Source organism: Sinocyclocheilus anshuiensis, unplaced genomic scaffold (assembly GCF_001515605.1).
Source record: "Sinocyclocheilus anshuiensis isolate Anshui unplaced genomic scaffold, SAMN03320099.WGS_v1.1 scaffold376, whole genome shotgun sequence".
NCBI lineage: Eukaryota > Metazoa > Chordata > Actinopteri > Cypriniformes > Cyprinidae > Sinocyclocheilus > Sinocyclocheilus anshuiensis.
The window spans coordinates 747,916-770,607 of NW_015558600.1; the positions used below are offsets into that span (position 1 = coordinate 747,916).

Sequence of the window (22,692 nt, forward strand, 5' to 3'; positions counted from 1 at the left end):
ACTGGAGCGAGCTCTGGGGCTGGAGCCGACACTGGAGCCAGCTCTGGGGCTGGAGCGAGCTCTGGGGCTAGAGCCGGCGCTGGAGCGAGTTCTGGGGCTGGAGCCGGCACATATTAGTCCGTGGGGCTTGCCACACTAACGTCCTTGGGGCTTGCCACACTAACGTCCTGGGGGCTTGCCACACTAACGTCCTTGGGGGCTTGCCACACTAACGTCCTTGGGGGCTTGCCACACTAACGTCCTTGGGGCTTGCCACACTAACGTGCTTGGGGCTTGCCACACTAATGTCCTTTCGGCTTGCCACATTAACGTCCTTTCGGCTTGCCACATTAACTGCCGGCTGACTTGGGGAAGCCTGGTGCCACTGGGTATGTGCCCAAATGCCCATATGGTCAATCCAGTCCTGCTTTTGTTCTCTCAAACCCATTCAGGCTGTTTTCATAGATGATTTAGCTATAGAGTCTGGCTTGCTACTGTAGTTTTCTGCTTGAAAGCAGCATGCATTTTCATTAACTTTACTGTTAGAGAGCGTTTTGTGCAATAGCTCTTTATTTTCTAAAAGAAAGCTAATCTTTTCAGCATTACAATGGGATTTTCTTTCATTCATGCAGCTGAGGGTGAAATATTGATACCCTGTTGAACTTACCGTGAATTTGACCTAGGAACTCTTGCTTGTGAAGCTAAATGGGTGTTTCAGTTTCACAAAAACCTCATTTAAATATTAAATTGTCATTTGGGAGAGCTGTAAGCCTGGTGTAACCTTAGATAGATTGCAAATACATTAGTGGAATTTTCCATTTTTGTCTTGTGAAGTTAACCCACAGTGGAGAACATAATGATATCTCGACAATTTGTAATAAACAAGTCTTCACATTATATAAATTCGGCACATTCAGGGCTATTAAAAATACCCACAGTGCAGGGAGCTGTAATACAGGAAGTGGCTTTGATGATGTGTGCTAGTGGGATTCAGGTGGAGATGAAGCCGCAGCAGGAAATTCGCTCTGAAAATGAAGGGTGGCCGAGATGGTCTCGCAGTGTGTGTGCGAGTTCTGTATTATGCACCTAGCCACCAATCAGAGAGGGGAAAACTATAATTGTGTGGCCAAGAGGAGACAAAGAGACCCTCCCAGCGGAGGCAATCAGTAACAGTGGACGCTCACAGCAGAGCCAATCAAATGGAAAGGTTATGAGTTATAATACCGCAGGTCTCATTTAAAATATACCGAGAGCTGTTAAACCTTGAGAAACGGTCACATCTGCTGCAGCCATGTGAGGATTCATAATGGAGCTTAATTTAAAATATACATGGCGGATGCTTTAATAAAGGCTTGATGTAGAAATATTTCTTGTGGGACTTTATTATGACTGCTTTTTCGACAACAAAAAAAGATTGTTTTGGGTCACTAATAGGTTGCTAAGTTGCTCCAAGGGGTTTTTAACACGTTACTGTGCAGTTGCTAGGGTGGTCTGTGTGGTTGCTAAGGCGTTAAAGTCTCTGACGTTCTGCTCTCTAGATACGGTTTGAGTCTTTGCTTCAATGTAAGTCCATGGGAATTTTTTGTCATGTTTTATCATCCTTCAGGTACAAATCATATGTGGGTGTTTCTTCAACTTGGGCCCGATTTTTATTAAAAAGAAAAAAACAGATGTCGGTTTATGTTGTTTTACTCTCAGATATTAGATCTTGAATGTAATCGTTTATATTTTTTACATGAAAACCGATTAAAATATGAATTTTGATGTTGATAAATCTAAATAAAAAATGAAAAAATAATACATTTGTCATTTCCACATCAACAATTTTGCCCCAATTAAGCTTGAGATGAAATATGAGATGTGATGTGTGAAGTAAAACCGAGGTAAATGTCACAAAATCAAAGTAAATATCACTTGTGATCAATGTTTATTCTGTGTCATTTCCAGTTAAGCTGTCATTTTGTCCAAAATATAATTTAATGCTGTGAAATAGGCAAAGGTGTCAGCCATTTTGTTCCCAACATTTTTTAAATGCATTTCCACCACAAAATGCTTTAAAAATAATATTTAATTTGAGATTTGGTGGAAATAACACTGTGGTGAAATTACACTTTAAGCATTGAGATACACTGTAGGACAGTTTAGTTAACACATTAAGCTAGTAAGAGTATGAACATTTTGGTTTGAGACTTTATTGTCTAAAAGTCCACAGGAACAAAATTGTCCATAGTTGAAGGAAAACCCAAGTCCAATAACTTATGAAAGTAATAGCACGCCTTTAATTTAATTTAAGAGATCGTTAATTTCTGTAGTGTGCAGGATGAGATATGTTTCATTTCGTTTGTTCAAATCCCTAACCCTCCGTTTGAGTAATAGTACCAATAGTGATGGTTGGCTTAGTGAATGCGGCTAATAAATTAAATATATATTCAAAGACAATTCAATCCAATGAAATGCACCCAAATGATGACATACTGTAGCATTAGTCCTAAAACATTCTCTTCTGCTTTGTTTTTCCCATTGCAGTTTCATCTGTTCTGGGATTTTCCACTGAGGAGACATTAAGACAGGGGAATGTGGACACAGGAGAGAACGTGTCTCCATCTCCTGCAAGATTCCCTGTGAACCAGCAGCTTCCATCCTAAAGAGCAGAGAAGCGTGAGTACAACTCAGCCTCTCCTAGTGATTTGTGTTTCTGTGATGTTATGTAAGTGCTGGCATGGTAGTTTTCCTCAGTATACTGCCGTCTCCTGCAGCTACACTTTAAATCATATTAAAGCCAATGTGCCAGAAAAGAAATAGAGTTGATTTCGGAATAAAAGAGGTGCCGCGTTGACAGTCTGTGAGCGCAGTGAGTGATGTCAGCATATCTGACAGACAGCAGCTTCCGTAGGTGTTTACAGGGGTTCGTCTGAACCGTTCGGGGCCCCCAGGAGACGCCCAAATGTGTGCGCACCCACAAACCCAGTTGGAGCAGAACAAACATGCCCACTGACACGTATCAGCTTCAGATGTAATCTGATTGGCTGGCTTTATTTAATTCAGGGTTCTCAGGTTTTTAGTGGTTTGTCCTGTTTACAAGGTACTGGGTTGGCTAAAATTAGCGTTTCTGAGGAAGAACTTGAGCTGGAGTTTGAGAGGATTGTGGGATTGTTTGAGGCAGTTTTTCAGTTCCGAATTCTTCAGATATTTTTGTTGATACATAATAAATCAATTTTGTCATAAATTTGTGTGTTCTTTTCAGTTCAGAAAGTACTGATCCTATCATTTAATTGTACTTTGCATATACATGCATGAGTACATAGTGTATAAAGCATCATTTGGGATGCAACATTTGTGTACATCTCGTTTGATATAATTGAATTGTAGTATGCATATAGACATTATATCAGCTCACCGGTTTTCTCAATATTGTTGTCAAAATCGCTTTACATGTTGATCTTGCTGTCTAAAACCAAGCATACCGTAGTAAAAATGTAATATATTTAAAATACATTTATTTCATACCAAGTATAGTTCAAATCTATTAACATATTTACTGACATATCGCTCAAGACTTACTGATATAAAAATTATAATTAAACTTTATTTGGAGTACTACTTGTGCACAATGCTCATTTCTTAATATTAAGCCTAAAATGTGTTTCAATGTCACTGTTGCCGAAGATTGTATGATCTTTGAATAATATCACGTTCTTTAAATGCAAGATATTTAAAGTGCGCCTAAGTATACTTGCAGTAGTTCCATTTTAGCACAATCAGATGTACTTCAGTATATATTTAGTTGGACTTCAGCACTACTTTTGCACAATTAAAGTGCATTAAGTACAAAATTAGTTCTCCCAATTTAGCAGACTTTAAGTATACCAGCTTAGTATACTAAAAGTACAATTGCAGGGTATTCTTATTAAGTGCATAAATATGTAAATGTATTTGTAGTGTACTTTGCATGAAATAATTGTATTTCAAATACATTTTAGTATATTTATTTTTCACTAGGGTACATTATAAGACTACATTTTTTTGTACACTAATGTTTTAAGTATACAACAAAATGCCCCAAATTGTAGTGTAGATGCTACGACACATATCAAATTTCACCATTTTATCTAAAGTCAAGGAGGAGAATAACCATGTAATTCTCATTCATATTTTGCAATTAATTGTGTAAAGTGTCCATTTTGTTGTGAATTTGTGTTATTTTTGGTTCAGAAAGTTTGTGTACATCATTGAATTGTACTATGCATATATAATAGGCATAATATCAACCAACCAGCTTTCTCAATATTGTTGTCGGCCATTAAAAAAACTGTTTCAGTTGACTGCTAATTGCTTTACATGTTGATTTTATTTCTGTCTCTAAAACCAAGCATATATTATTATACTACTTTTTTGCACATTAGTGTATGTGATGCTACAACACATTTGAAACTGTATTTAACTTGTCAAATTAGTGTACTATTAGCAATAGAGCAACGGCCAATGAAACTGCAAGAAGCAAAAAAGATTTACATACCTTGTAGTTTGTTGGTAGATTGTCAAGAATGAACTTACCTATAGTCAAGGAGGAGAATAACTGTAATTACAATTCATTTTTTGCTATTACTTGTGAAAAGTGTATGTTGATATGACAGAAAACAACAGGTGGCAACTTTTTGTGGCTAGAATGAGTTGTGGTGTGGGCTAGTATTTATGCTGATAGTCAAAAGTCTGGCTATGCAGGACTGTTTGAGTTTTATTTGATGGACTCTGAGTCTTTTAGTTTCAACATGCTGTAATGGCTATTTCCATGTAATTGGTTGTAAAATAGTTCACTTTATGCTGGGCTGTTTTTGCACTTCTGTACCTGGTAGAAACCATGAGGTAAAAAGGATCTGTCCGAAGCAGCGGGATAAATGATCCTTGTATTATTTTGGTTTGTCATTTTGAATGATAGCGTATGAATTCCAACCCATAAGCCAGTATTTGAAAGCCATATCTGTGCGAAAACATTACAGCCCTCCCTCTCTCTCTCTGCCTTTTTTTCCTCATCTTGCTTCTGTTCTCCCATCATTTATCGTGACTGTGCGGAGAGGAAACCAGGCTGCAGTAAAGCTGACGGACGGCATTTCGCATGACTGAAGACAAACGATACGCTAGATTCTGCATGTATGAATCTCTTCCTCGAAAAAAAAAAAACAGGGAAAAAGATCGGAGCTCAATTTCTGTCTGAGAGTGAGATGAGATGCTTGGGCCGTGCTTTCTCTCTCTCTCTCTGTCCTCTTTTGAAAGATGTTTTTTGCTGCTCCGAGTCTTGTGGAGGTTCTAAGAAGCTCCATTTTCTCTCTACTCTTTCTGTCAGATCACACACCATAAAAACATCCAGTTACATTTCCGCTAAACACTGCCAGCTGAGTTCAGGTTAAGGAAATACGACAAAAATAATATAAAACATCTTGAGGTAAAATAAAATCATATATGTGATTGTTACTTTGCCATATAAACTTAACTGGACAATACATTTTTTTCTTGAAATTTTTTTTTTTATAATTTATTATATGTTTTAGTAATAATCTTATGGTGCAGTACTGTAGTTTGGGCTGTAAAAAATATTAACTATTGATTAAAAAAAAAAATTTGACTGACTTATGGTAGAAATTATATTGAGCATACAGCATGAATACAGTGAAATTATTACAATTATTAATGCAAAAAACATGTGGTAATGTAACATACAGTTTCTGCAGCATTTTTCATTCTGTTTTTGTTAGAAAAAATTACAAGTGTATAGATATATTTATCTATCCATCTGTCCATCCGTCCATCCATCCATCCATCCATCCATCCAACCAACCAACCAACCATCCATCCATCCGTCCATCCAACCAACAAACCATCCATCCATCCATACATCCATCCATCCATCCGTCCAACCATCCATCCATCCCAACCATCCATCCATCCGTCCATCCAACCAACCAACCAACCATCCATTCATCCATCCATCATCCATCATCCATCCAACCATCCAACCGTCCATCCATCCATCCAACCATCCATCCATCCATCCATCCATCCAACCAACCATCCATTCGTCTGTCCATCCATCCATCCAACCAACCATCCATCCATACATCCATCCATCCATCCATCCATCCATCCATCCATCCATCCATCCATCCGTCCATCCATCCTTCCAACAACCATGTTTGAGCTTTATGGAATTTACTTGAACACTGTATATCCCATTTTCTCAGAGTTATGTCCAGTTTCATATTTACCAATCCATAGACATTGTATATAAAAAAAAACATTCTGTGATTGGTCGTGTTACGTGTCAGTCATGTCAGTCAAGTGGGTGGTTCTTGGAGCAAATAAGCGGACCAGATTTCATGTAAGAGTAGGGCTAATGTTACTGTCAGTAATGTGTGTATAGCCTTGTCAGGATCGACTGGTAATATCCATACATGTGCAGATGGTTTCTGTACAGTGGCTCTTCTGTGATTTATTAAAAGATCTGCTTTCTCTGACAGCTGAACTTTGCTGCTCGCCTACAATCAGAGCAAAATGAGATCAGAACAGCGCTGATGAACAGTGTCATTTCAACCCCTAACTCATACAGGGTCGCAAACACAAGGTGCTGATGCATGCTGGGAACCGCTGCAGATCACTGCTGAAAGAGCTGATTGTAATTGTTAGAAAACTCAAGCAAAAGACACCCCACTCTCCTCTGTTTATGCATGTGATTATAGTGTGTGTGACTGAAGAAAGAAGAAAAGAGTAAAGGTTGAGAAACTGAGCGGTACTTTGTGAATATTCATATGAACGTTTGAATATTCATGTTCATGAATCCATGCATGCTTAATGAGATAAAGAAGTGTTTATGCTGCCTCACAGTAAATTTGACTGTAATCTGAGTGTCCTGTGCTGTTGAATAGCTGCCGCTGAGATATAAAACCATCAGAGGTGGAAAAATGGATTTCTGGAAGCGTGTGTGCTGGAGAAAGATTTGGTGTAATCTGTGTTTAAGAGGAGGAACGTCTCGTCAAGGTCAATCTTTTCCCTCTGAGAGGAGGCAGTGTGAAGACATTTCTCGGGCGGTGAGGGGGCTGCTGGGAAGGAGATTTGTAGCCGGTGGTGAGGGGAACGGAAAGAGTTTGGAGATTATGCCATACATGCATGAATCTGGAGGGTGGTAATGTGAGCTGGAATGGGAAACTGGTGACCAGAGTGATTCGCAAAAACAAAATAAAAATGCTCTTTTGGAGTCTGGAAAACTTGGAGTTATCATTTATGTTTCCTTGATGTGTCAACTGTTTTTCCTCATTCCTTAGAAATGTTTGGAGCCCACAACATTACATTGAATTAAAAATTTGTTCCCTCGTTTTAGTAAATCGTGGCCACAAATTAAGCTTTTTTTTTTCTCAATTTAGTAAATCGTGGCCATGAATTTAAAATGTGTTCCCTCGTTTCAGTAAATTGTGGCCATGAATTAAAAATGTGTTCCCCCGTTTTAGTAAATCGTGGCCACAAATTAAGATTTTGTTCCCTCGTTTTAGTAAATTGTAACCACAAATTAATTTTTTTTTTTCTCAATTTAGTAAATCGTGGCCATGGATTAAAAATGTGTTCCCTCGTTTTAGTAAATCGTGGCCACAAATTAAGATTTTGTTCCCTCGTTTTAGTAAATTGTAACCACAAATTAATTTTTTTTTTTCTCAATTTAGTAAATCGTGGCCATGGATTAAAAATGTGTTCCCTCGTTTTAGTAAATCGTGGCCACAAATTAAGATTTTGTTCCCTCGTTTTAGTAAATTGTAGCCACAAATTAAGTTTTTTTTTTCTCAATTTAGTAAATCGTGGCCATGAATTAAAAATTTGTTCCCTCGTTTTAGTAAATCGTGGCCACAAATTAAGCTTTTTTTTCTCAATTTAGTAAATCGTGGCCATGAATTAAAAATGTGTTCCCTCGTTTCAGTAAATTGTGGCCATGAATTAAAAATTAGTTCCCTCGTTTTAGTAAATTGTGGCCATGAATTAAAAATTTGTTCCCTCGTTTTAGTAAATCGTGGCCACAAATTAAGATTTCGTTCCCTCGTTTTAGTAAATCGTGGCCATGAATTAAAAATGTGTTCCCTCGTTTTAGTAAATTGTGGCCATGAATTAAAAATTTGTTCCCTTGTTTTAGTAAATCGTGGCCACAAATTAAGATTTCATTCCCTCGTTTTAGTAAATAGTGGCCATGAATAAAAAAATTGTTGCCTCATTTTAGTAAATCGTGGCCACAGATTAAGATTTCATTCCCTCGTTTTAGTAAATTGTGGTCAAGAATTAAGAATCTGTTCCCTTGTTTTAGTTAAATCCTGGCCACGAATTAAGAATTCAATCGTTTAAGTAAATCATGGCCACTGATTTGTACTGATTTGTTCCCTTGTTTTAGTAAAGGGAACAAATTACTACAACATGACCACATTTTACAAAATGAGAGATTGAATTACTAAGTCGTAGGAATGATTTGTAATTTGTGGCCACATTTGAACTAAATCAAGAGAATCAATAGTAAATTGTGGCCACATTTTAACTAAAATGAGGAAACGAATTAATAAAATGAAAGAAGTAATTCCTAATTCATTGGAACATATTCTTAATTTGTGGCATGATAACAACATTTTTTGCCTGCATGTCTTGTGCAGGGCTCCGTAATGAATGTGGATCGCAGATTTTGGTCTTGGTAACTGAAGAGAAATCTTTGAGTTTAAATTGAGGTCTCTTGAGTTTTGATCACAGACTTTGGCAAATCTGAGCAGTTTGAGATCTCTTCTCAAACATATTATGGCATTTTTCTGAGAAAAAAATCTGAGGATGATCAGGAGACATATGCAAATGTTTGCTCTCCATTTAATCTCATTGATTTATATGAAACAATTGAGATATTAATTAATAATGTGATTTTCTTCCCTGATGTGCCACATTCAAACTCACTGGCTGATTTAATGTGCCAAAATGTGCATAATTTTTGCTGATGTAAAATGCATAACACTTTTGTTGGTTGTCATCATGAAGCACTTAAATGCTAAAATTCGTTCTGAATTGAATTAGGTTACAAATCACCGCTGTCAGTAATCCAACAATAATATGGTGACAAACAGTTTGTAGTTTTTTAGGTTCTAGATTTTCAGAAATGATTATAAATCTGGGATGGATCCAAACCACCCTGTGACTGCTTTAAATATCCAGGCTTTATAAATATCCTGCCTGAAAATAGACTCTATGTGCGATGCTGCTAATCATACGGATATTATAGCAGAGTGTAAATGAATCCAAAGCAATAGAACATCATTATTCAAGCAGATACGTGATTACATTTGCCTAAAATGGCTATATTGTGTAGGAACAGAATTCCCAGGTACCTCCTCGGGTCACAAGGGAACATTGACTTTCTTATGGAAAATTCAAGTGGTAACTCCAGATGAGTCCAGCTGATTAGTGCAGCCACAGGAGGGGCCTGTGGGTACATCTGTGATTCGCACCCTCGGTGTGGTCAAAGTGAGGCCGTCATTCCATTTGGGGAATGCAGCAATGGGTTTTTAATCATGTCTGAATTATATAAAACTCTGCAGGATTATCTCCCCTGCTGCCTTCTGCCTCTTAATTAAATTGTCTTTAGACTGAGTTTGTCTGTTGGGACGATATGGGAGGATCTACCTAAAGGAAATCAATCAAATAACCCCATGATCCCTTCGAAACACTTTTTTGAGAGCTTTAGTTTGTTTTTTTCTTCCTGACCTGCAGCTGCTTCCCTATCCCTGTATAAAACAACCTGTTGGTAAAGATTTTCTGTTTATTTCCACACCAGTGTTTACCAGAGTAGTTTTCCCAATGGAAAGGGTTTCAAACTATGAGATAAATCTCATACAGCCCCTCAAGTGTTAGTAATTTATCCTTAGATCCAGCCTACAGATCAGTTACCATTTTCTAAGATTTGCTTTGGACTTTAATGAGATCCCTCTCTTAAGGATTGATATAGCCAAATATGTATTTTAAAATATAAAAAGCGGTGGTCAAGTATTTTTCAACATTTTTGATGACAAGAATCCAAAAATATGATGATCCCCTATTTAAAAAAATATATATATTGTATTAGGAAAATGCTAGTGTGATTTATTATATAGACGAACTAATTTATGAAATAGTTAGTAGAATTATATTATTGGCTTTTATATTGCCTTTATACTAAAGCAAATTATTAACACAATATTTTTTAAATATGACTTTTTTGAATATCTTTTCCATCAAATTAGGCCTATATGTAATAGTGGTAAAAAACTAGTGTTTTCAATAGTATAAAATAATCACTGATTTCTAATCTTTAAAATATTCTAATATTATGTTTTATCAGTTAGTAAATATTAAGGATTGAATGTTAACAAAAATTCGCTGGTCTAAGTGACAACAACAAACAAGCACTCATTTACTATTCCCTACATAGCAAGCGTCAAGTAGTGCACTATGTAGAGAAGCGATTTTTGGACACTTTGCATACGCATCACATTTTATATGGTGCAACAATAATAGATGGCATTGGCTACCATTAATAATCAGTAGAGCCATTGACAGTGGCTGCGCTAGTTTAGGCGACGCTCCTTCAGATGATGAATGCCCATCCTTATAAATTGAAATACCTGACCATTACATCAAAGCCGGCTTGTAATGTTTTGGGTCTCTTAATAGGACTGCTACCTGCCTGATCTTCAAGGAGCAAATTACAGTTAATTCCAGGCATCATTAGTCCACTAAACATGCAGATCAGTGCGCGTATAAGGGAGAGATGAGGCGCTGAACTCTGAAAAGGTCTGTCCATGCATCAATAACTTTGCCAATAAATGTATACAGTTAAAATTCAAGGTACTAAAACATATCTATTTGGTTATTTGAGAGCTCGATAGTGCTGATCCGATCCTGAGAAACAGCTGATGCTTTCAGCTACATGTTGCATCTGATTTGTGTACACGCCATTATGGCATCTGTATCTGTCTGAGAGGTGTGTGGAGAAAATTTGTGAAAAAAATCCATCTATCCTCACATTTACAGCAGGATCATTGTACCAATAAGATATTTATGAACCAACTTAGGAGGTACAGGAGGACGCACACACGCATGCATACTTACACTTTGCAATAATGTAATGTCATTCAGCTGTAGAATAGCCTGTGCTGGTTTATTCTCTTAGAGTGGTTTGATGGTGGCGAGCCATACTGGCACAAACAGACGCCAAACATTCGACCAAGCTGCAAGCTGATCTGCATCCAAATTCTGCTGTCCATCTATATTCTGCTGCCATAAATTTTCTTAATTTGCCTTGTTCATAAGCTAAGTGTTTTTAATTGATCTCACTTTGAGCATTCATCTGGGAAATTCTGTTTACTGAAGTCGTAATTGAAATGCAAGATAAAAATAGACTACTGGTTTCCACACAGATGCTGCATGATCAGTTCTCATTCCACCAATGAAACGGAAGAGGATTTCATACTAGTGATGCAGTACTGTAACATTTCAGTACCCTAAGGTTTCAGTTTTGTAACATTTTATTGCTCTAGATTTCAGTATTGTAGGGATGCATTTCTGTAGTTTATGCAATTTTGTAAAAATTTAGTACAGCAGTGTTTCATTACTATAATATTTCAGTACTTTACAGTCTCAATACTGAAAAATGTCAGTAGTGTAGAGTTTTAGCACTGTAGAATTTCAGTACTATACAGTTTAATTTCAGTATCAGAGTTTTGATGTTGTATGATTTTAGTACTGTGCTGTTTTAATACTGTAATATTATTATAGTAACAGTATAGTCTATACTGTTTTAGTATTGCATGATTTCACTACTGTGACTTTTTATTACTGTAATATTTCAGTCCTAATACAATAACATTTATGTAGTGTAGTTTTTCAGTACTGTTGGCTTTTGATGAAGTGAGATTTCAGTACTTTACACTCTTAATACGGTAAAATATCAGTGCAGCAGAGTTAAATATATGACGTAAGTATTGTAGTGTTTAAATAACTGTAATATTTCAGTACTCTACAGTCAAACCATAAAATGTCAGTACTGTACAGTTTTAGTTTTGTATGATTTCAGTACTGATTATTACTGTAATATTTTATAGTCCCAGTACAGTAGAATTTATGTACTGTAAGATTTCAGTACTTTACACTCTTAGTACTGTACAACATCAGTGAAGCAGAGTTTAATAATGTATGACTTCAGTCTTTTTTGCTGTAGGGATTCATTATTGTAAGGTCGGAATGCAAGGATTATTCCTCAAAGAATTGCTTGCTTTGATGTTTGGATGAAAATGTGTTTTATGAAGTGTAAAATCTCTTCTAAAAGAGAGAATCTGAATATTATGCGTGTACATGGGCAGGCAGTGTGTACTGATTATGTAAACTTTAACAATGAACTCATGACCCTCAGTCAAAGTTTACAAGGCTTGTGTTCTTCTGTCGGATTTACCAAAACAATTCACTATACTGTTGAGGCTTAGAGTTTGACAGCATGTGTTGTAAGGCTGAAAAATCTCTGGTTTTGAAACCTAATGTAGAAGAGCGTGTGATTTTTTTTTATATATGGATAGTTTTAATCATTGAAAGGTCTGGAGGCAGGATTTGAACTGGATTCTCTGGACACAAAACTCTATATATTATGTTCTATAGCCTGACTGGTGCCCACGGAGACAGACGAAAAACAGGTCACTCCAAAACTGGTTCAGGGGTTTTTCCATTCAGTGACTACATTTATAAAACAAAACTGTTTGCCATCTTTCCTGTACATTTTACAAAATAATAATCTATATTTTTAATTAGCTAAAGTAAATGAATTGAAGTTATGTCTGGTCTTCTATGTGTTATGTTTTGGGGGAGTGGCCACTGTGTTTGGGGTGTGGCTATTGGTTGTTTCACCCGCTTATGTAATTAAGTAGTTTTTGAGAAGGAATGGGAACTTGTAAGGTGTATAAATAGTTGTTGGCCGTTTTCAAAGGTTATAGCTGTGTTTACATTTCTCTTTAGTGTTATCAGTGCTATTTTGTATTAAATTATGGTGTTTAATTTACATTAAGCACAATAAATGTAGTGCTAAATCTATGGAGGACATTATAAATGAAAAATTATGATTTTTACTTGTTCTGAAATGTGTATTTACAATTTACATGTGTATCAAAATTCTACTTTTCCAGTATATGTTCAAGTTTTCTCCAACTATGAACCAGTGATTGTAAAATTAGATGCTGGTAATCCTGACAGTCCTTGACTCGCTGTGTGTGCGATCTGAGCCAGTGTGTGTAGATATGATTGCTACCAGCATAGCAAGAGAATACAGAACAAGAGAATGAGATTTTGTTGGTTCCAGATGAGATGAGTGCTGTGCTGGAAACATCTTTTAAAGTAGCTATTGCTGTCTCTGCACTGCAGCCTGCGGCTGGGAAATGCCATCAGTAATACAAAGAGAAATATCTCAACATTAGTGTATTGTGTGTGAGTCCATCTAAAGTGAGCCATGCCATTTCTCTCTGCTCTCTTCCCTCGCTTCTTTGATCAGACAAGCTCAGATCTGATTGGCAGCTTTAAGAAACCTCTCAGAGTCAGTGTGTGCAGGTTTTTGTACTAGTCCATCTGGAAACAAAATCATGTTTATCCAGTACAAGGTTGATAAAATGAGAACTACTGAGAAAGACCCTTTCTTGGTCCAAATTAGTCACATCAAATCTTTAAAAGACCCCAAAAATTTAATTTGAGATGCACTGTAGGGCAGAAATTCTACAGTCTACTCGTTATTTTTTGTGTGCATGTTTTATAACCGTAAACCAACACTGCTGAATTATTATATGAATATTATTATATGAATTACTTTTAGATGTTATGTATATTATATACCAGCATACTCACACTGCTGTGTGTGAATTATTTTTTATTATTTGTTTTAAAAAATTATTTTTTTATTAATGCACTACCGATACAATTTTACATATATATATATATATATATATATATATAAATTATTTTTAAGCATTACCAGCATACTGACACTGCTGTCATTACATTAATTAATTATATATATATATACAGTATATATATACACACATATATACACACACACACACACATATTTTTTTATTATTGTTGTTTTAATTATCATTTTTTTATTTTACATTATATTTTGTTTCCTTAACTGCCTATTAATCAACTACTTTAGAATAGTGGAATGTACTGTGTACTGTACTGAATTGTTACTGTGTAGGCTACTATTGCTGTAATGTACTGTAACAAACTGTGGTTGATTTCTTGACATGTTGGTCAGATGGTCGATCAGATGGGTGATTCTTGGCCAAAATTATTTATGCTGCTAGTCAAAAGTCTGGTTATGTGAAACCAGGCCAGAATAAAACACAATGTGGGCAATAATCTATCAAAAATCTGTCTTTTTTGTCAAGCCATTAGTTTCTCCACTATAGAGTATTGTGTTGGATTGCAGCCGTCACTTTGACCTTTATAGCCCTGGAAAGAGGCGAGATGGAGATGGAGAGAGAGCAAAAGAGCAGGATTATTCTGAACTGAAAGCCGTTGTGTGTGCAGATGGAGTTTGTGTCACACTGGACTTGTAGATCATATCACGTTTCGCTCAGACGTCAGATTAGGCCTAATATGCGTCTGCCCTCATCACAACGTCCTGTGCCTTACAAACTACTCAGATTTGTCATGCTGTTCCAACATTAACTGTGAAATAAATCATGTGGTTTGGAAGATGCCATTCTGGTGTTTGTTTTCTCCTTTCTGACGGCTCTATTCCTGTTGGTCTCGTTTTCCCCAGTCACAAAAAATCAGCTAGAGAAACCAACGCAGACATCCAGCACCAAATGAGAGTAGAAATTGGCTTCGGCGAGTAAATAAAACAGTTTTACATGGTTTGAGTTGAATTTTAAGAATGAAAGTTTAACCCTCTCTGAGTGATGTGAGGGCTTCGAATGAAAGACAGAAACCGTGTACTACAGAAAACAACTGTGGCAACTCGTTTGTCTTCTAGCCACTTTGACATCCACAAATTTGCCATCAGAAGTTTATCTAGGACTTTTGTTTCAAACATTTAAGCCACTAAAATGAATATATTATGAACAAACATCATGATTGGCCTCCTTCAAATGACATCACAGAGGTTTAACAACATTTTGTGCTGATTTCTGAATGTTGTGGAAAAGGCTATCTTAATGCAATTTAACAGGTTTTGTGGGTAAAGTATGACATTTGTCACTAATAAACAGAAAAATCATGTATTTTATAATAATGTGTCTGTTTATTCATATATATATATATATATATAACATTTTACCTCAAACTTCATTGATATGTATATATTTTTGTTTGTTTGTTTTTTCTCTTATGTCCACTGAAATATTGATGCTGGTAAATCACTAACTTTTGGATCCTATACACACAACTCAAACTCTCAAATGATACAGTTGTCACCATCTTATGACAGGAAGTTCACTTTGAGAACTTGAGGCTTGTTAGCTGTGACACACACGCGTGCACACACACACTCAGGTGTTAAGTGACTCCTATCCTGTATGTTTAGTCTCTGCATAGCCGTGGCGTCTGCAGAAATCTCTCATAACTCATCCGTTAATGCAGCCCAGTCGGAATAAGACCATCGATCCAGGCATACGTCTGTCTGGAAAATCTCCTGAACGCAGCTTTAATCTGATTTATCAGGTGGAAGGAGCTGAAAATCCTGGGCCGCCCATTTACTGAATGCAGTTATGGGTGCGTGTGATGTGCACTGACCCCTATGAATTTAAACAGACAGCTGTTATGTCATGGGAGGCCATTTGTTTATGCTGCTCACAGCTATTGTGCTCAAACAGCTTCTTCAGGCGGATGCTTAAAGGGATAGTTCACCCAAAAATGAAAATTTGATGTTTATCTGCTTACCCCCAGGGCATCCAAGATGTAGGTGACTTTGTTTCTTCAGTAGAACACATTCACGAACCCCGCAGCACGACGAGGACACCAGATCCCCTGTTATTTTGGACACTTGATTCCCTTTTTCTGGACACTGTGTTTATTTTCTGTTAATAAAAGAAGCACACCCCTGACGCCACACCCACTGTGTCTGTCGTTTGCTCCTCCCGCGACAACACCCATTAACGTAAACTACGCCAGAGCGCGTACACACCTCACGCACCGGAAGCCGTGCGCGCGCCCAAAGACAGTTGGACATAGTGGTGTATTAGAGGTAAAAAATGATATAAATACTGTTCGGTTTCTGGCACAAACCGATCGTTTCGTGTCTTAGGACATCAATGTGTCGTCACGAGCCGCAGGGTTTAATTTGGATTTGTCTGTGCATGTTTTTTTTACACTCATAGATTTTGTTACCATTGCCATGCATTATACGACTGATAGACTGCAACGGTTGAACTTAAAAATCATCAAAAGTGTTCTACTGGAGAAACAAAATCACCTACATCTTGGATGCCCTGGGGGTAAGCAGATAAACATCACATTTTCATTTTTGGGTGAACTATCCCTTTAAGGTGCCCGGAAAATTATTTTTTAGGCAACTGCAATCTGAGTGAGAGCAACAGCGCCCCCAGGACCTCATGTGTGGTACTGCAGTCAACAACAGCAAGAAAATTATTCTTCTGGATGTTTTCCTTAGAAAAAAATGCTGTAGGTTGAACCAGAAGGTATTACCGTAGTATTTTGATATTCATCATATGATTTATTCATCATTTGATAATCTTTATATCAAATATGAACTCAGATGTCTTTGAGATGTAACTTACTTGACACTATCAATATTGACCATGTATGGACGAAAAATATGCACTGAGACATTTTTCTAAATATCTTCTTTTTTTGTTCCACCAAAGTCATACATGTTTGGAATGATTTGAGGGTGATGGAAATTATGACAAAGTTTTCATTTTTGAGTAAACTGCCGCTCATGCTGTGAAGAAATAAATTATGGATCAAGTATGTAAACATTGAAATGTGTCAGATTTGGCAATGTGTGTGCTGACTACATATCTGTAGGCCTGTAAATTATTCCGGAATCATGTGGATGGATCAAAATCAGTGATCAATATTTTTCTTGATATTGCTTCTCAGGAGTTTTTGTATTCACCGCTATTTCTTTTTGGTCAGAAATATGGCAGTGAGGAAAAGTTCATATGACTTAAACAGATGAAGATTCAATGGTACTGTCCGATTACTGCATTTATTCAATTGTTATGCTTGTATTATTCTCGAGTTGCTTTAGATAAATGTATATTTACAGGTTTGGCGTATGATATTACAGCCTATTAGCCTACCATCATGGTATGTTTTCTGTAAGAATAAACATTTATAGATATCTCAGTTTGATCACACATGTAGCTACCATGGAAACATACAATTCCCTCCAAATACCCTGCAGTTACTTCAATTAAACGGAGGTAACTTAAAAATAACCGTGTTCCTAATTGAGTATCGATTATTTATACATTAGGCTAGTTACTTACTGATATTTTGGCGGGAAATATGGTTCTCGTGGTAAGCTGTCGTAAGGAAGAGGCGTATTTCTCTCGGTTTTTGCGTGAGAATCTCTCTCACACGCACGTTTCGGGGCAGTTTGTTTGTTCAGACATTTCGGAGAGGCTGAATAAACGCGGCTTGGAGACGCAGGCGCGTTTATGTGTGAGTGTGCGCACGCTCTCGTTCGGCGCTGGGTGAGTCCAGACTGCAGACGGGAGAAGAACAAAATCACTAGGACAGACGGAGGGTAGCAGAATATCTGTGCGACTCCTTGAGCTCGTCGATCCGCCGAGAGATGATGTTGATGAAGATGATGATGATGATGATGGTGTCTGTGATCATATGAAGAGAGTTTATATGTATGTTCCTATGAGGGATCGTCTGTGATCATATCAAGGGTTTATCAGGCACGGATATAAGCACTTTCAGCGGTGTTTGTGGACGGATCGTCGCGTTTTATAAGATGAACATATCCGCGTATGTGTTATTGCAGCGATACTGAATGATGCTGTAAGTTCACAACGCTTCGGATTTTAAGGTGTGTGTGTGTGTGTGTGAGAGAGAGAGCGAGCGAGAGAGACTGCTTGTATTATTTAAGAGTAAATGCTATTTGTGTGTGTGTGTGTGTGTGTGTGTGTGTGTGTGTGTGTGTGTGTTTAAAAAGAAAGTAATAAATAAGATATATGCTTTTCACCTATATATTTCACACACACACAGATATATGCTTTTCACCTATATATTTCACACACACACACACACACACATATATATATATATATATATATATATATATATATATATATATATATATATATATATATATATATATATATATATATATATATAACTTTACATAATATATTGTCGCATTATCTAATTTTACTGTTAAATCTTTTGCAGACTTCGTACTGTCTTACTAGACAATTCAGCACAAGCATTTGGGTCAGTCGGTGTTGTCTGTGAAGCTTTCTTCTGGATTAAATGATTTTGTCATGTAGCTATTGAACAAAAAAAAACTAAAAAATGACCACACTGGGAGAAATCAGTTTGACATGGTTAAAAATTGAGGGGTGCTCAGGGCCAAAAAAAAAAAAGCCTTTGAAATTGGAAAAATATCCCCCATGATGATTTTTTTCCCTATAGCCTGATTTGTGAAATAGTTTGATAAAAGTCCCATTAAGGCCTTCACATCGGCATTGATGGTTCCATTAAGATCCTTTAACACCTATATGGAACCTTTCCATTGCACAAAACGTTCTTTAGGTTATTAAAATGTTCTTGACAGTAAGAAAGAAAATGGCTGTTTTAAGAACTGTTCACTGAATTGTCTTTGGGGAACCAAAAAATGGTTTTTCACTACGGAAATCCCCCTTTTGGAACCTTTGTTCTTAAGAGTGTATGAATTGATCAAATTTAAGTATTTGACATAGAGGGATGAAAAACATATTTAGAAAGTTATACCCTCATAAAGGTCAAAAATGCCCTTGAAAATCAAATCAATGGAATATCTGGAAAAATTGCTGGTCTTCATGGTCATTTTATTGTTTGGTACAATCATGTTAGTGAAGATCCATGCAGAAAGGCTTTAGAATGGTTGGACAAAGCTGTAGAATCATCATTCAGAAGGCTCTAGAATGAGTAGCTGTCTTTAATAAGTACTGTGCCATTCAGTGAAGTTGATTTCTGAATTGATCTGATTTGGAATTGAGGAGTTGATCCTAGGTGCTGCTGATATCTCTGTCCACACAGAATATTAAATCAGTCTGGGCAATTTCAGCCCAGCTGGCTCGGACTATATTGGCTTGTGTGTGTGTGGGTTATCCGTTATGTCTGCTGCTGTTGGATTAGTTCTTCATATAAATCTCACAGGAGCTAAAAGATTTCCCACAGAAATACTGGTCCAAATATCACTTCCTCAGTGTGAGCTATGAATTCAGGGCCCTCGTGAATAAACCTCACATACATATAAAACTTGGAACGCCGGGCTCAGAAGAGCTCGCTCGCCATTTGTTACGCCCACGTGGGCATTTGTAAAAAGCAGGCTTGACGTGACAATGTGCTTGCTGCCATGCGAACGTTTGACCCGGTGCATTTACTGTCTCCAATGGCGAAAAAATAATGTGCGTTTCATTGTGATCGCTGGTTTTACAAATGGAATCAGCGTGATGGACGGCACTTGTAGTGCAATAAAGGCATCGGCGGAGAATGAATTCGCTTTGTGTCAACAGAAATCACTTTCATTACTCCAGTGTGCAAATAATATGATGTACAAATAGGTCCGACTGATGTCATTTCGACAGAGCCTGGATGAATCTCTGATTCGTATATTTAATTTGATAGTAGCGATGATATCTGGCTTTAAACTCAAGCTGTGAGACTGGGCTTCTTGATGAACACGTTTGCAGCACCGTGTGAGGTGATTTTAACTGTATAACCAACAACGTGACCGTGTGTTATTTTATTTTTTTATTCACTCCCAGGGTACCCATTATCTGACTGCAATCACCAATCCTCATGGAGGAAAGGGTCATTTACATGTAATACTTTACCAGTCAATGTAAATGTTATATGTCATTGTTTACTCACCTCAATGTCGTTTTAAACCCGTATGACTTTCTTCCATAGAATACAAAAGAACTGAAGCTTTCAAGCTTCGAAAAAAGAATGCGAAAGCATTGTACAATTACCCTAAAAGTGTTCAGTACAATTTGTGTGCTATATCTGTGAGTCATATGCAATTGTGATAAATTTGTTTGAAAAATGAACCAAAATGTTCATTTTTATTATTCACTGATCATCTTCGACTCCAGTGATTCAGTGAGTCAACTTGAAAGCCAGCTCAGTCCAGTTAGTGAACGAATCATTCAGACTCTTTTTGTGAACTGAACCAACTGATTCATTGAAAAGATTAGTTCAAAAGAATGAATAATTCACGAATCAGTGCTACTTCTCATAAAGGGAAAAGACAGTAATATAGTGCACAAGTCGTATGGACTACTAAAATAAAATAATTTTGAATAAAAATAAAATAGTTTTGGATAAATAAATATTAAATAATCTCAGGTACATGAATAAATAAATATAAAATAATTATGAAAATAAAAGATTTGTTCTAAAGAATGAATCATTCATGAATCAGACCCAGTGCTACTTCTCATAAACTAAAAAGATTGTAATATAGTGCACAAGTTGTATGTACTACTTATAGAGTCAAATATAAAATAATTTTGGATAAATAAATAAATATAAAATAATTTCAGGTAAATAAATAAAAATCATTCTTAATAGCAAACAAAATGCAAGTAAAATAATTAATCATTCATGAATCAGACTGAGTGCTACTTCTCATAAACTGAAAATATTGTAATAAAGTGCACAATTCATGTGTACTACTTTTATAGTTGAATATAAAATAATTTTGAGTAAATGAATAAATAAATATAAAATAATTTCAAATAAAAGATTTACTCAAATAAAAATGAATGAGTCACAAATCAGATTTAGTGCTACTTCCCTTATGAAATGAAAAGATTCATTGAAATCTAGTGCACAAGCCCCTTTGTGTTCCACAAGAAAGAAAGTCATGCAGGTTTGGAGGAATTTATGACAAAATTGTCATTTTGGGGTGAACTGTCCCTTTTAAGCAAGTGTACGTACAATAAAAAAAATGTTGTATGCATTTAATTTGTGTCTGCAGATTTTGATATTGTTAAATACACAAGCTTTTAGTATGGAAATTATGCTAAAGCTTTCCAAACATCAGGGATCTCTGGTCTGCAGATGGATTCACTGGCTTGTTGTGTAGCACAAGACTTTAAAGATCTGCAACTATGCGGATGAGAGGGAGGGGCATGCGAAGGGGAGGAGTTTGTCCCATTGTGTCTTATTGCTGATGACTTGTGTCACACAGACATGCTCACTTACTCCTGGCTCTTTAAAGTCAAATTACTTACAGTCTCATTGTCAGAGCGGGAGAGAGAGAGAGAAATAGAGCAGCTTACCACTAATCTTTAAATTAAATGCTTTTTGCCCAGGAGAAAAGCCCCACTGAATAACTATTATTTTATCCATTAGTTTTGCATTAGTTTCCTGAAATTTAAATCGCTGTCTGTTTAGCTAATAGTCAGGCACGGTGCATCCAAATGAAATTATTTTGGAAATCAGAATTTTTGTCTGTGCATTGTCAAAGGAATACTCCTCTCTTCCTCTCTTGGTTGTTATATTAGTGATATTCTCCAGCAGACGTTTAATGCCACAGCATCATATTACGCTTTAAAAAGACATTAGGTGCAGTTCAAGACGTTTCCATAAAGCGACATGAAACTGCATTAATGTATGATACATGAATGCTGGATTCATGTTTTTATGATGACTCGGAGGATGTTCTGGAAATGAATTGGCAGTAACGAGCCAGCAGAGCTCATTAGTGTTGCAGGGAGAAGATGCTCTAGTCCTGCTGAGTAAATGTTAATCACAATGGAAGACTCTATGGGAACAACTTGGAAATGTCAGGTAGTCGTGCGGCGGGGCCTGGGTTGTGGGTGGCTCTCGTGTTGTGGTTGTGTTTTTTTCGTCTGTCTGCGGGCGGTGCCTGTATTGTGACTGGGCGGTAGAATTGAGTCAATACCAGAAATGTAGCTTTAAATGGATACCATAGGCAATAAAAACCTGCCTCAGACAACAGGATGAAACTGAAAATAATTTTATTAACAGCTCTTCGTAAAATCTTACAAATGACATTGTAATTTTGATTTCAGAATTTTTATTTAAAAATTTTTTTAATTAATTATTTATTTTAATAAGTAAATAAATTGTCAAAATAATAATCAACATAAAATACAATAATTATTTATTATTATTATTATTATTTAACAAGTATTAAAGCTGAAGTTTGTGAAATTTAGATTTAAAAAATATTTATTTAAAATAAATAATCAAAATAAAAGTAATTATTCATTAAAAACGTATGTGAGTGTTTGTGTGTGTGTGTGTGTGTGTGTGTGTGTATGTATATATATATATATATATATATATAAAATACAAATTTTATATTATTGTTTAAATTATTGTTATTAAAATTATTATTTTAATAATGATCTAAATATGATATAATAATAATTAGGGCTGAAACGATTCCTCGAGTAACTCGAATACAAAAAATCATCGAGG

The 22,692-nt window shown here is 36.3% G+C and overlaps 1 protein-coding gene across 3 annotated transcripts in view; it reads left to right on the forward strand.

Annotated features, from left to right (window-relative positions):
- Window positions 1-22,692, forward strand: part of LOC107680146 (leucine-rich repeat and immunoglobulin-like domain-containing nogo receptor-interacting protein 1) — an 84,905-nt gene that overhangs the window by 39,400 nt on the left and 22,813 nt on the right. The window contains exon 2 of one of the 3 annotated variants that reach the window (XM_016475924.1): window positions 2,506-2,637. The gene's annotated coding sequence lies outside the window, so the exon portion shown is untranslated. Of the gene's footprint in view, window positions 1-2,505; window positions 2,638-17,524; window positions 17,552-17,729; window positions 18,034-22,692 lie in introns of those variants that run through there. The other 2 variants (XM_016475927.1, XM_016475925.1) reach the window with 2 other exon arrangements.